The 12,051-nt window shown below is 41.6% G+C and overlaps 1 long non-coding RNA gene across 1 annotated transcript in view; it reads right to left on the bottom strand.

Moving 5' to 3' along the window:
- Nucleotides 1–12,051, bottom strand: part of LOC138845734 (uncharacterized) — a 129,317-nt gene that overhangs the window by 27,106 nt on the left and 90,160 nt on the right. The window lies entirely within an intron of this gene.

Raw genomic sequence — 12,051 nt, 5'->3', positions numbered from 1 at the left:
TTTGTACCCAGTATTCTCCCTTCTTCTTCTTTCTTTTAGAGAGAAATTTTTATTTAAAACACAGAGTTAGAGAGAATTGGAAAAGCAGAAAGGGAAAAAAAATCCATCTGGTTCACTCCACAAATAGCCTCTTCTGCAAATGGCCACTATGGCCAGGACTGTTCCTGGTTGAAGCCAGTAGCCCTGAACAACATCTGGGTCTCATACACGGATACCAGCTTTCTCAAAGTAGCACTCCTGTATGGGATGACAGTTTTGCAGGCAGCAGCTTAACTTGATATGCCACAATGCAACCCTTGTTCTTTTTTTTGTATTTGTAAAATGAGAAGGAGATAAGCAAATATACAAGACTAAGTTGTTGGTGTAAATAAGACAATTGATCCTCCAACAGAAATCAGGGCTTGGGAACTTCAAATTATCAAGCAGGCATGTGTATATCAGGATTTGAGAGAATACCAAGTATGCTGATCTCAGATTGAGGTGGAAAACACTTTATAAAGTATGTGGACACAACCTGGGTTGCAGAACCTACTTTCTTGAACTGGTATAGAGAGCAAATCTATGATGGTATGCTGGGACTTTTCTGTACCTTTTGTGATAGTGAGAAGCTGAAGATCTCAGATTTCCTTAGGAAGAGAGGGAATGATATCACCATGGAATGCAGATAAAAGTTTTTTTTTTTTTTTTTGCTTGAAAAACCCCAGAGATGCCTATAGCCATTCCCTTTTGAGGACTGAACATGAGATGAGCATAGGCATATATGCTGTGAAGGACTAAGAAATGCCTCTATCGTGCACCTGCAAGTAAGTGGCTCAATAAAGCTTTGCTATCTTCAAGGCTGAACAATCAGCAAAGAATACATAAAACAGATGGCTCCTGGAAAGCGCTCAGCTTTTCAACTTATTACTCTAGTAAGACAGTGGACAGTGGTTGAATATGTTTACTAAGAAATTACCTGCTTTTAGAAATGCTTATTAAGGGGTCCAGCACTGTGGTGCAGTGGGTTAAAGCCCTGGACTGAAGCACCGGCATCCCCTATGGGTGCTGGTTCAAGTCTCGGCTGCTCCACTTCCAATCCAGCTCTCTGCTATGGCTTGGGAAAGCAGTAGAAGATGGCCCAAGTCCTTGGGCTGCTGCACCCATGTGTGAGACTCAGAAGAAGCTCCTGGCTCCTGGCTTCAGATCAGCTCAGCTCTGGCCATTGTGGCCAACTGGGGACTGAACCAACAGATGGAAGACCTTCTCTCTCTATCTCTCTCTCTCTCTCTGCCTCTCTTTCTCTCTCTGTGTAACTCTGACTTTCAAATAAATACATAAATATTTAATATATATATATAAATTATTTGTTTTCAGTAATGGCAATTTTTTTACAAAATAAGTATAAAATATTTCTATTAACCCATTAACAACTTGTGTTTTATTATTGCCAATTAGGATAATTGTGCATGCTCTTTCAAGGAGTTCTTTCCTGCCTCTTCTCATGGGTAAAACACTATTTCTGCACAGGGAGGCTGACTGTTTTTGTTTTCACAGCTAAGGCGCCTGTTATTTTGCACTCATTTTTATCATGATTGTCACCTTTAAGGTGAAGGCAAACTGAGAGGCTTTTGAAAAACCACTGAACAGCATGTTGCTCTACTTAGAAATATCAAGACATCTACTCAGTTACTTATTGTATGGTATACTTTCCAGGTTTAAGAACAGGAAAACTTGGGCTGCAAGGGAAAGATGTGGCACTAATCACCCCTTTGTTAATTAAGTCTTTCATCATAAATCGCACTCCTTGAAGGCCTTGAGTTTCTTTATATTGGACCATCTTTTTTTTTTTTTTTTTTGACTGGCAGAGTGGGTAGTGAGAGAGAGAGAGAGACAGAGAGAAAGGTCTTCCTTTTGCCGTTGGTTCACCCTCCAATGGCCGCCATGGCTGGTGCACTGCAGCTGGTGCACCACACTGATCCGATGGCAGGAGCCAGGTACTTATCCTGGTCTCCCATGGGGTGCAGGGCCCAAGCACTTGGGCCATCCTCCACTGCACTCCCGGGCCACAGCAGAGAGCTGGCCTGGAAGAGGGGCAACCGGGAGAGAATCCGGTGCCCTGACCGGGACTAGAATCCGGTGTGTCAGTGCTGCAAGGCGGAGGATTAGCCTAGTGAGCCACAGTGCCAGCCAATATTGGACCATCTTAATTATTTTTAATTTGGGGTCTGTGAAGTCCTGTTTTATCTAGCTAAGTTATAGCTTCCACAAACTTTATTTACTTTGAATTTGTACTCATGGAGTTAGAGACTCTCTGCCTCCTATGAAATAAGTGGGTCCATTTAACTATGGAAAATTGAAGTCATGTTATAATTAAAGTGAAGTGTAAAATGTAAATAAGTTACTTCTGTTTTATGCTTGATAATTTTCCTAAAATCATACATGATTCTCTGATTAAACTTATTGAGGTCTCTAGATAAAATTCCAATTTGGACCACAGTATTGATTATACCGATGAAACTTTGTAAATGGGTGCATGTTAGGACCCCAGCTACACATGTGGGAGACTTGGATGGAGTTCTTGGTTCCTGATTTCAGCCTGGCCAACTGTGGTCATTGCAGCCATTTGGAGAGTGAACCAGCAAATGGAAGCTCGCTCTCCCTCCCTCCCTCCCTCTCTCTCCCCCTTCCTCTCTCCCTCTCTCCCTCTCTCATTGTCTGTGACCCTGCCTTTCAAGCAAATAAAATAAATATTTAAGACCCAAAATGAAAGCATTATTAACTTAACTGGTGGTGGAGATATAGGAATAAATGCCAAAATGTCAAAATATCTATGTAAACCCATCCATGGTGTTGAGGTTATGTCCCTCCATGTTGCAGGAGTGGACACAGGATCCCCATTCTCATATACTCCCAATAAGCAGTTTCTGCATTCTATATTCTCCACCCTGCATTCCTCACTGTTTGCAGTGCTTGCTTATGGTCCCATCTGTGACACATTCTTTGCCATCCCAAGGGCATGTTCAGAACCCACAGAGCTGATTAAGGATTAGGATCACGAAGAAAGCCTGTTGATGGTAACTCTCTAGAATTTAGGGCATTCACTCCTTGAAGTAAGTGGGGACCAGTATTGGGATGCTAATTTCCAGATGCCCTCTTGTGAGATGTGACTTGCTTCTGTCATTTCTCTTGTTTTGCTCTTTCCAGATGTTGACACAAGCTCTTTGCTTCTGGATGAAATTTTAGTCTTTTACTCAAGGGTATTTTCCATCTTGATGACTCCCCCAACCCCACAACTCTCCAGACTGCCTCTGCTTAACTGGAGAGAAATTATTTCTGAAATGAAATTCTTAAAAATCAATCTGCTATTTAATCTTCCATTTTTCTTTTCTTTTCCTTTTTTTAAAATTTTTGACAGGCAGAGTGGACAGTGAGAGAGAGAAACAGAGAGAAAGGTCTTCCTTTGCCATTGGTTCACCCTCCAATGGCCGCCGCGGCCGGCACACCGCGCTGATCCCATGGCAGGAGCCAGGTGCTTCTCCTGGTCTTCCATGGGGTGCAGGGCCCAAGCACTTGGGCCATCCTCCACTGCACTCCCTGGCCACAGCAGAGAGCTGGCCAGGAAGAGGGGCAACCAGGACAGAATCTGGTACCCCGACCAGGACTAGAAGCCAGTGTGCTGGCGCCGCAAGGCAGAGGATTAGCCTAGTGAGCCATGGCGCCGGCTCTTTTCCTTTTTTAAAAAAAAAAAGATTTTCCTATTTGTTTGAAAGGCAGAGTTATAGAGAGGCAGAGAGAGAGAGAGAAAGGAAGAAAGAGGTCTTCCATCCTCTGGTTCACTCTCCCAGATGGACACAATGGCCGGAGCTACACCAGTCTGAAGCCAGGAGACAGGAGCTCCCTCCAGGTCTCCCATGCAGGTGCAGGGGCACAAGCACTTGGGCCATCTTCTACTGCTTTGCCAGGTCTTTCAGAGAGCTGGATTGGAAGTGGAGCAGCCAGGACTTGAACCGGTGCCCACATGTTATGCTGGCACTGCAGGTGGTGGCTTTACCAGCTATGCCACAACACTGGCCCCTAACCTTCCTTTTTTTCTTAGTATATGATTCAGACTCTAATTTGGTTATAAAAGCTCACAGGACCGTTCCATGCCTCATCTCCGAATCCATTACCCAGCCCCTGCCAGCTCTGTAGCCCCAGTGGCTTTCGCATGTTTCCTACAGAAAACCAAGTACACTGGGACTTCAGGACATTTGCACCTTCTCAAACTTCCACCTGTAACACCTTCCCCCTGTCTACTTTTACACACGCATAGGCCATACTTAAAAGAAACTTCCTTAAGAAGCTTTTCTTAATTACCCTACTCTATAACTCTATACCTTTGGTACACGACCTCATCACAACACATTTGTTTCTCCCAGAACTTATATCACCATTTAGCATCTGTGGTAATTAAAATAATCATCCCTCAGTATCAGTGACATATTTGCTCCAGGAACCCAGAAGTTACCAAAATAGTACAGGAAAAACCTTAAGTGGGCCCAAGCTGCTTGTTGCTGAATGGCAAGTTCACCAGAGATAAGAATAGATGCAAGGGGATGGGTTTACTTGAGAGGCTACCAGCGTTGTGGGAATGGTGGACATTCCAACCTCACTATTTATCAGAGAATCTTAAGGTATAAATGAGGGTTAAAAGATATTGGGACAACAGGTTTATAGCACTGATTCAAATTCCATCCATGATGAAGTTATACAAATAATGCATATATTGATAACCTATTGCAAAAATGTAAATTTAAAACTTGTATAATGTTCTTGTGCTTTTTGAAATAAAATATCTTATATGTGTATAAAAAAGATATTGGGAGATAAAATGAGCACAGATGATTGATAAGCATATGTCCAAAGTACTTGACAACTGGTTGTGCTTGAAACTGATTGGGCAGTTGTTCATTTGATATAAGGCTTGACTAGTTACAACAGGTGGTCCTAGTTGTTGGTCTGGTTTGTCATTCTGGTGATTTCTCTGAAGTCAGTTCCTGGAATTCTTAAGCAAGAATTATTTGTTTAAACACAATTCTGAGTAGCTAGCAATTAGCTTTGATTGAGAAGAATGTGAAAAGTGAAAGGAATATACTTTTTTTTTAGTTGTAGGTACATGATTAGTCACAGGATTAGGCTGTGAGAAAGGAAAAGAAAATGTATTCATTATGGTTAACAAAAATACATGGACACTTAAGTCCCTTGAATGAAATGGCATAATATTTGCATATAAGCTATGCACATCCTCCTGCATATTTTAAAATGAAAGTTATATATACTTAATACAATATAAATGCTATATAAATTGTTGTTATACTGTATTGTTTATGGAGTAGTGACATGCAAATAATCTGTAAGTCTTCAGTGTAGATGCAATTAAAATATTTTTCTTTTAATCTTTTATATGAATTTATAAAATTTTTATTTATTCAGTTTTTATTTGCAAAGGAAGGGAGAGAATGAGAGAGATATAAAAAATAATTTTTTTTCAATTTACTGCTACATTTCCTTTCTTTGAAAGATTGATTTATTTATTTGAAGTCAGAGTTACACAGAAAGGAGAGGCAGAGAGAGAGAGAGAGAGAGAGAGGTCTTCCATCCAATGGTTCACTCCCCAGTTGGCCCCAATGTCCTGAGCTGTGCTGATGTGAAGCCAGGAGCCAGGAGCTTCCTCTGGGTCTCCCACATGGGTGCAGGGGCCCCAGGACTTGGGTGATCTCTCACTGCTTTCCCAGGCCATAGCAGAGAGCTGGATTGCAAGTGGAGCAGCCAGGTCTTGAACCGGCACCAATATGGAATGCCAGCACTTCAGGCCATGCTGTTAACCCACTGCGCCACAGCGCTTGCCCCTGCTTCATTTCCTAAATGCCCCCCCCAAAGCCTTAGAATAGGCCAAGATGAAACTGAGATCCTGGAACTCCTGGTCTTCCACACGGCAAACAGATTCAATCACTTGAACAATCACCAGCTCCCTCCCATAATTCACATTACCATTAGGCTGGATCTGGGCCAGGGTAGTCAGGACTGAAACCAAGCACTCTGTTGTGGAATTTGAGCATCCCAAATGGCAACTTAACCCACTGTGCCACAACATCTGCCTTGCAGATGCAATTGAATATATTTTGAGCCATAGTTGATTAAATTCAAAAAGGCAGAACTTATATAGTTTTTGAAGGGCAATTATATGGTCATTTCCTTAAAATCAATAGCCACTCCTCTCAAGCTGATAAACATGTTTTTTTAAATGGTTCAAGGTTATATCGCCAGTGGTACCTAGAAAAGTAGGTAGTCAATAAATGTTTGTTGAATGAATACAGCAATATTTGTCATCCTTGGCCACATTGACATGGGGAGGTGGGTTCTGCTTTTTGTATTATAGAATGATCAGCAGCATCCTTGGCCTTGACCTATTAGAAGTTATAGCATACCTATCATTCCCTCAGAACAATAAAACAAGTCTCCAGAAATAAAAAAAAATGTCTTTTGGGGGATGGGGTCAAAAGTTTCCCATTGGAACAACAGTGGACTCCAATAATAAGGGAATATTTGACCAATACATCTCAAACTGTAATAATCTTGTCTATATTGCTACCCTTAGAACATGATTCATGTGATGATAAATTTCATGTATCCACTAGTTGCATTGTGAGATGCCCAATATCTAACTAAACATTGCTTTTAGATGTGTTTGTGAGGGTGTTCTTGGAAAAGATTAGCATTCAAATTAGTGGACAGAATAAAATAGATGGCTCTCACCAAGGAGGGTGGCCATCGACTAATCTGACACAGAGAGAAAAAGAGCAGAGAAGAATTGATGCTCACCCCATCTGCCAGCATGAGTGTGACATTTATCATCCCCTGCCCTTGATGCTCTTGTTTCTCATGTCTTCAGACTAAAATTGGAGTCTACATCATTAATTATATGACTCTCAGGGCTTAAAACTACATCAATGGGTTTCCTGGAATTTAAATTAGTAGTTGCAGTATGAGATTTCTCAGTTTCCATAACTGCGTGAGCCAATACCTTATGATAAATATTTATCTACCTACCCATCTACGTGCTATCCATTGTGCTTCTTTCTATATGTTTTTAAGGGTGCTTTAAAGTTTATAAAAGGGCTGGCACTGTGGTGTAGTGGGTGGAGCCACCACCTGAGGTGCAGGCATCTCATATGGGCCCTGGTTCAAGTCCTGGCTGCTCCACTTCTGATCCAGCTCTCTTTTATGGCCTGGGAAAGCAGTAGAAGATGGCCCGAGTCCTTGGGTCTCTGCACCCATGTGAGATACCTGGAGGAAGCTCCTGGCTCTTGGCTCCTGGCTCCTGGTTCAGATCTGTGCAGCTTCAGCCATTGTAGCCTTCTGGTGAGTAAACCAGTAGATGGAGGATGTCTCTCTCTGCCTTTGACTCTTTGTAACTAACTCTGCTTTTCAAATAAAAAAACACATATTAAAAAATAAAGTGGGCCAGTGCTGTGGCACAGTGGGTTAAAGCCCTGGCCTGAGCACCAGCATCCCATATGGTTGCCAGTTCTAGCAGGCTGCTCCTCTTCTGATCCAGCTCTCTGCTATGGCCTGGGAAAGCAGTGGGAGATGGCCCAAGTCCTTGGGCCCCTGCACCCATGTGGGAGACCAAGAAAAAGCTCCTGGACCCTGGCTTCATATCAGTGCAGTTCTGGCCATTGTGGCTATCTAGGAAGTGAAGCAATGGATGCAAGACATCTCTCTCTGTACCTACCTCTCTCTGTGTAACTCTGTATTTCAAATAAATAAAATAAATCTTTTAAAAAACAGTTTTTAAAAGCAGTTCACTGGCCAGCGCCACGGCTCAATAGGCTAATCCTCCACCTGTGGCACTAGCACCTGGGTTCTAGTCTCGGTTGGGGTGCCGGATTCTGTCCTGGTTGCTCCTCTTCCAATCCAGCAGTCTGCTGTGGCCTGGGAGTACAGTGGAGGATGGCTCAAGTCCTTGGACCCTGCACCCCATGGGAGACCAGAAGAAGCACCTGGCTCCTGCCTTTGGATCAGTGTGGTGTGCCAGATGCGGCGGCCATTGGAGGGTGAACCAATGGAAAAGGAAGAGCTTTCTCTCTGTCTCTCTCTCTCTCACTATCCACTCTGCCTGTCAAAAAAAAATAAAATAAATAAAAACAAAAGCAGTTTACTGGCCGGGGCCACGGCTCAATAGGCTAATCCTCTGCCTGCAGCAATGGCACACTGGGTTCTAGTCCCAGTCCCACTGCCAGATTCTGTCCTGCTTGCTCCTCTTCCAGTGCAGCTCTCTGCTGTGGCCCAGGAGTGCAGTGGAGGAGGGCCCAAGTCCTTGGGCCCTGCACCCACATGGGAGAGCGGGAGGAAGCACCTGGCTCCTGGCTTCAGATCAGCATGGTGTGCCAGCCACAGTGCACTGGCCGCAGTGGCCATTGGAGGGTGAACCAATGGAAAAGGAAGACCTTTCTCTCTGTCTCTCTCACTGTCCACTCTGCCTGTCAAAATAAAATAATTTAAAAAATAAAAGCACTTTATAATTGTGCAAAAATTTTAGAAATCGATGTACTTTTTTCATAATATGCATTCTCCTTCAACACTTTTAAGTACCTTGTATAAATGTATTTCAAAGATATCAGCAGCAGAATGACTTTATCTAATTCCATTTCCATAAAGTTTTTGAAGTATACTTCCCTATCATCTTCCTATTGTCTATCATTGTTCCATAAATCTGTCATCTACCTATCTCTCATCTCTTTACATCCTATAAGTTCTGCTTCTCTGGAGACTCCTAATAGATTGCTTAGAATCCTGATTTTTTGCTGTTTGTCGTTCCACCAAGCACCATGAGAATACCTCAAATCATGGATGAGCACTTTGTACTCCCAAAACTAGCACAGGCCTTGAGACACAGAAGTCCACAAATAATTATTTAATTGATGACTCCAGCTTTGTTTTTGTTGTACAAGATTGCTTTAGCTATTCGAGGTCTCCTGTGTCTCCATATGAATTTCAGCATCATTTTTTCTAGATCTGAGAAGAAGGTCTTTGGTATCTTGATTGGTATTGCATTGAATGTATAAATTGCTTTTGGGAGAATGGACATTTTAATGATATTGATTCTTCCAATCCATGAGCATGGAAGATTTTTCCATTTTTTGGTATCCTCTTCTATTTCTTTCTTTAAGGTTTTGTAATTTTCATCGTAGTGATCCTTAACGGCCGTGGTTAAGTTTACTCTCAGGTATTTGTTTTTGTAGCTATTTTGAATGGGATTGATCTTAGAAGTTCTTACTCAGGCGTGACATTGCCTGTGTATACAAAGGCTGTTGATTTTTGTGCATTGATTTTATACCCTGCTACTTTGCCAAACTCTTCTATGAGTTCCAATAGTCTCTTAGTAGAGTTCTTTGGGTCCCCTAAATAAAGAATCATATCATCTGCAAAGAGGGATAGTTTGAGTTCTTCCTTCCCAATTTGTATCCCTTTAATTTCTTTTTCTTGCCTAATAGCTCTGGCTAGAACTTCCAGAACTATATTGAATAGCAGTGGTGAGAGTGGGCATCCCTGTCTGGTACCCGATCTCAGTAGAAATGCTTCCAACTTTTCCCCATTCAATAGGATGTTGGCCATGGGTTTTTCATAGAATGTTTTGATTGTATTGAGGAATGTTCCTTCCATACACAGTTTGCTAAGAGTTTTCATCATGAAAGGGTGTTGTATTTTATCAAATGCTTTCTCAGCATCTATTGAGATAATCATATTGTTTTTCTTTTGCAGTCTGTTAATGTGGTGTATCACATTGATTGTTTTGCAAATGTTGAACCATCCCTGCATACCAGGGATAAATCCCACTTGGTCTGGGTGGATGTGATCTTTCTGATGTGTTGTTGCATTCTATTGGCGAGAATTTTATTGAGGATTTTTGCATCTATGTTCTTCAGGGATATTGGTCTGTAATTCTCTTTCAGTGCTGCATCTTTTTCCAGCTTAGGGATAAAGGTGATGCTGGCTTCATAGAAAGAATTTGGGAGGACTCCCTCTTTTTCAATTGTTCTGAATAGTTTGAGAAGAATTGGAGTTAGTTCTTCTTTAAATGTCTGGTAGAATTCAGTAGTGAATCCATCTGGTCCTGGGCTTTTCTTTGTTGGGAGGGCCTTCATTACTGTTTCAATTTCTGTTTCAGTTATGGGTCTGTTTAGGTTTTCTACATCTTCCTGGTTCAATTTAGGTAGGTTGCATGTGTCCAGGAATCTATCCATTTCTGATAGGTTTCCCTATTTGATGGCATACAAGTCGTTGTAGTAATTTCTGATGATTCTTTTTATTTCTGTGGTGTCTGTTGTTATGTTTCCATTTTCATTTCTGATTTTATTGATTTGGGTCTTTTCAATTCTTTTTTTTTTAGTTAATTGGGCCAATGGAGTGTCAATTTTGTTTATTTTTTTTTAAAAAAACCAGCTCCTCATTTGGCTGATTTTTTGTAATTTTTTTTTTTTTGGATTCAATCCTGTTGATTTCTTCTCTGATTTTAATTATTTCTCTTCTCCTACTAGATTTGGGTCTGGTTTGCTGTAGATTTTCTAGATCCTTGAGGTGAATTGAAAGCTCATCTATTTGGTGCCTTTCCAATTTCTTGATGTAAGCACCTGTTGATATAAAATTTCCTCTTAACACTGCTTTTGCTGTGTCCCATAAGTTTTGGTATGTTGTGCTGTTATCCTCATTTACTTCCAGAAAATTTTTATATCTGTTTTAATTTCTTCTATGACCCATTGTTCATTCAGGAACATGTTGTTCAATCTCCATGTGTTTACGTATGCTGTAGGGATTCTTGAGTTGCTAATTTCCAACTTCATTCCTTTATGGCCTGAGAAGCTGCATGGTATGATTCTAATTCTTTTGAATTTGCTGAAACTTGCTTTATGGCCTAGTATGTGATCAATCCTAGAGAAGGTTCCATGTACTGCTGAGAAGAATGTAAAATCTTTAAATGTAGGATTGAAAGTTCTGTAGATATCTGTTAGATCATTTTGGGCTATAGTGTCATTTAAATCTACAGTCTCCTTGTTGACCTTCTGTCCTGTTGATCTGTCTATTTCTGAGAGTGGAGTATTGAAGTCCCCCAGTACTATTGTATTGGGGTCTAAGTCTCCCTTTAAGTCCCTTAACAAATCTTTTAAATAAACTGGTGCCCTGTAATTAGGTGCATATGCATTGATAATTGTTATATCTTCTTGTTGAATTGATCCCTTAATCATTATATAGTGTCCCTGGCCAGGAGCCAGGTGCTTCTCCTGGTCTTCCATGCAGGTGGAGGGCCCAAGGACCTGGGCCATCCTCCACTGCCTTCCAGGGCCACAGTAGAGAGCTGGACTGGAAGAGGAGCAACCTGGACAGAATCCCGTGCCCCAACCAGGACTAGAACCTGGGGTACTGGTGCTTCAGGTGGAGGATTAGCCTATGAACCGCTGTGCTGGCCCTCTCATTCCTTCTAGCTATTAGAAGTGGGATCAATCCTGATCTTTATTGATACTAACCTTTTGAATAAACATTTATCTATTCAATCAAGGGAATCAAGTAAATATGTTGCTGTACTTTCATTTGTTTTCAAGCACAGCCTTTTATTTACATATTCTGGCATTCAAAACCTCCCTAATGAATTTATTTCTTGTTGTTTACTTATTTGAGAGACAGAGACAGAGACAGACAGTGGGTTCCTTTTCACTGATTCACTTTCTAAATGCCCACAACTGCCAGGAAGGGACCAGGGCTAAAGCTGGGAGTTGAGGACTCAATCCAGGTTTTCCATGTAGGTGGTAGGAACACAGTGACTTTTGCTATCACCACTGCTTTCCAGGACCAATGCTAATAGGAATTTGGACTCAAGATCAGAACCAGGAACTGAACCCAGGTACTCCATTGTAGACCATAAGTTTCAAACTACTAGGTTAAACACCCGTCCCCAGTCTGCTTTTTGAGCGGAGACACTTAGGCCCAAGGATGAACACCTTGCCTATAATTTCACAGCATTAGTAATGAATAAAG

Source organism: Oryctolagus cuniculus, chromosome 16, assembly GCF_964237555.1.
Source record: "Oryctolagus cuniculus chromosome 16, mOryCun1.1, whole genome shotgun sequence".
Lineage (NCBI taxonomy): Eukaryota > Metazoa > Chordata > Mammalia > Lagomorpha > Leporidae > Oryctolagus > Oryctolagus cuniculus.
The sequence above is the reverse complement of the archived record's forward strand: the minus strand, read 5'-3'. Positions and strand labels throughout refer to the sequence as shown.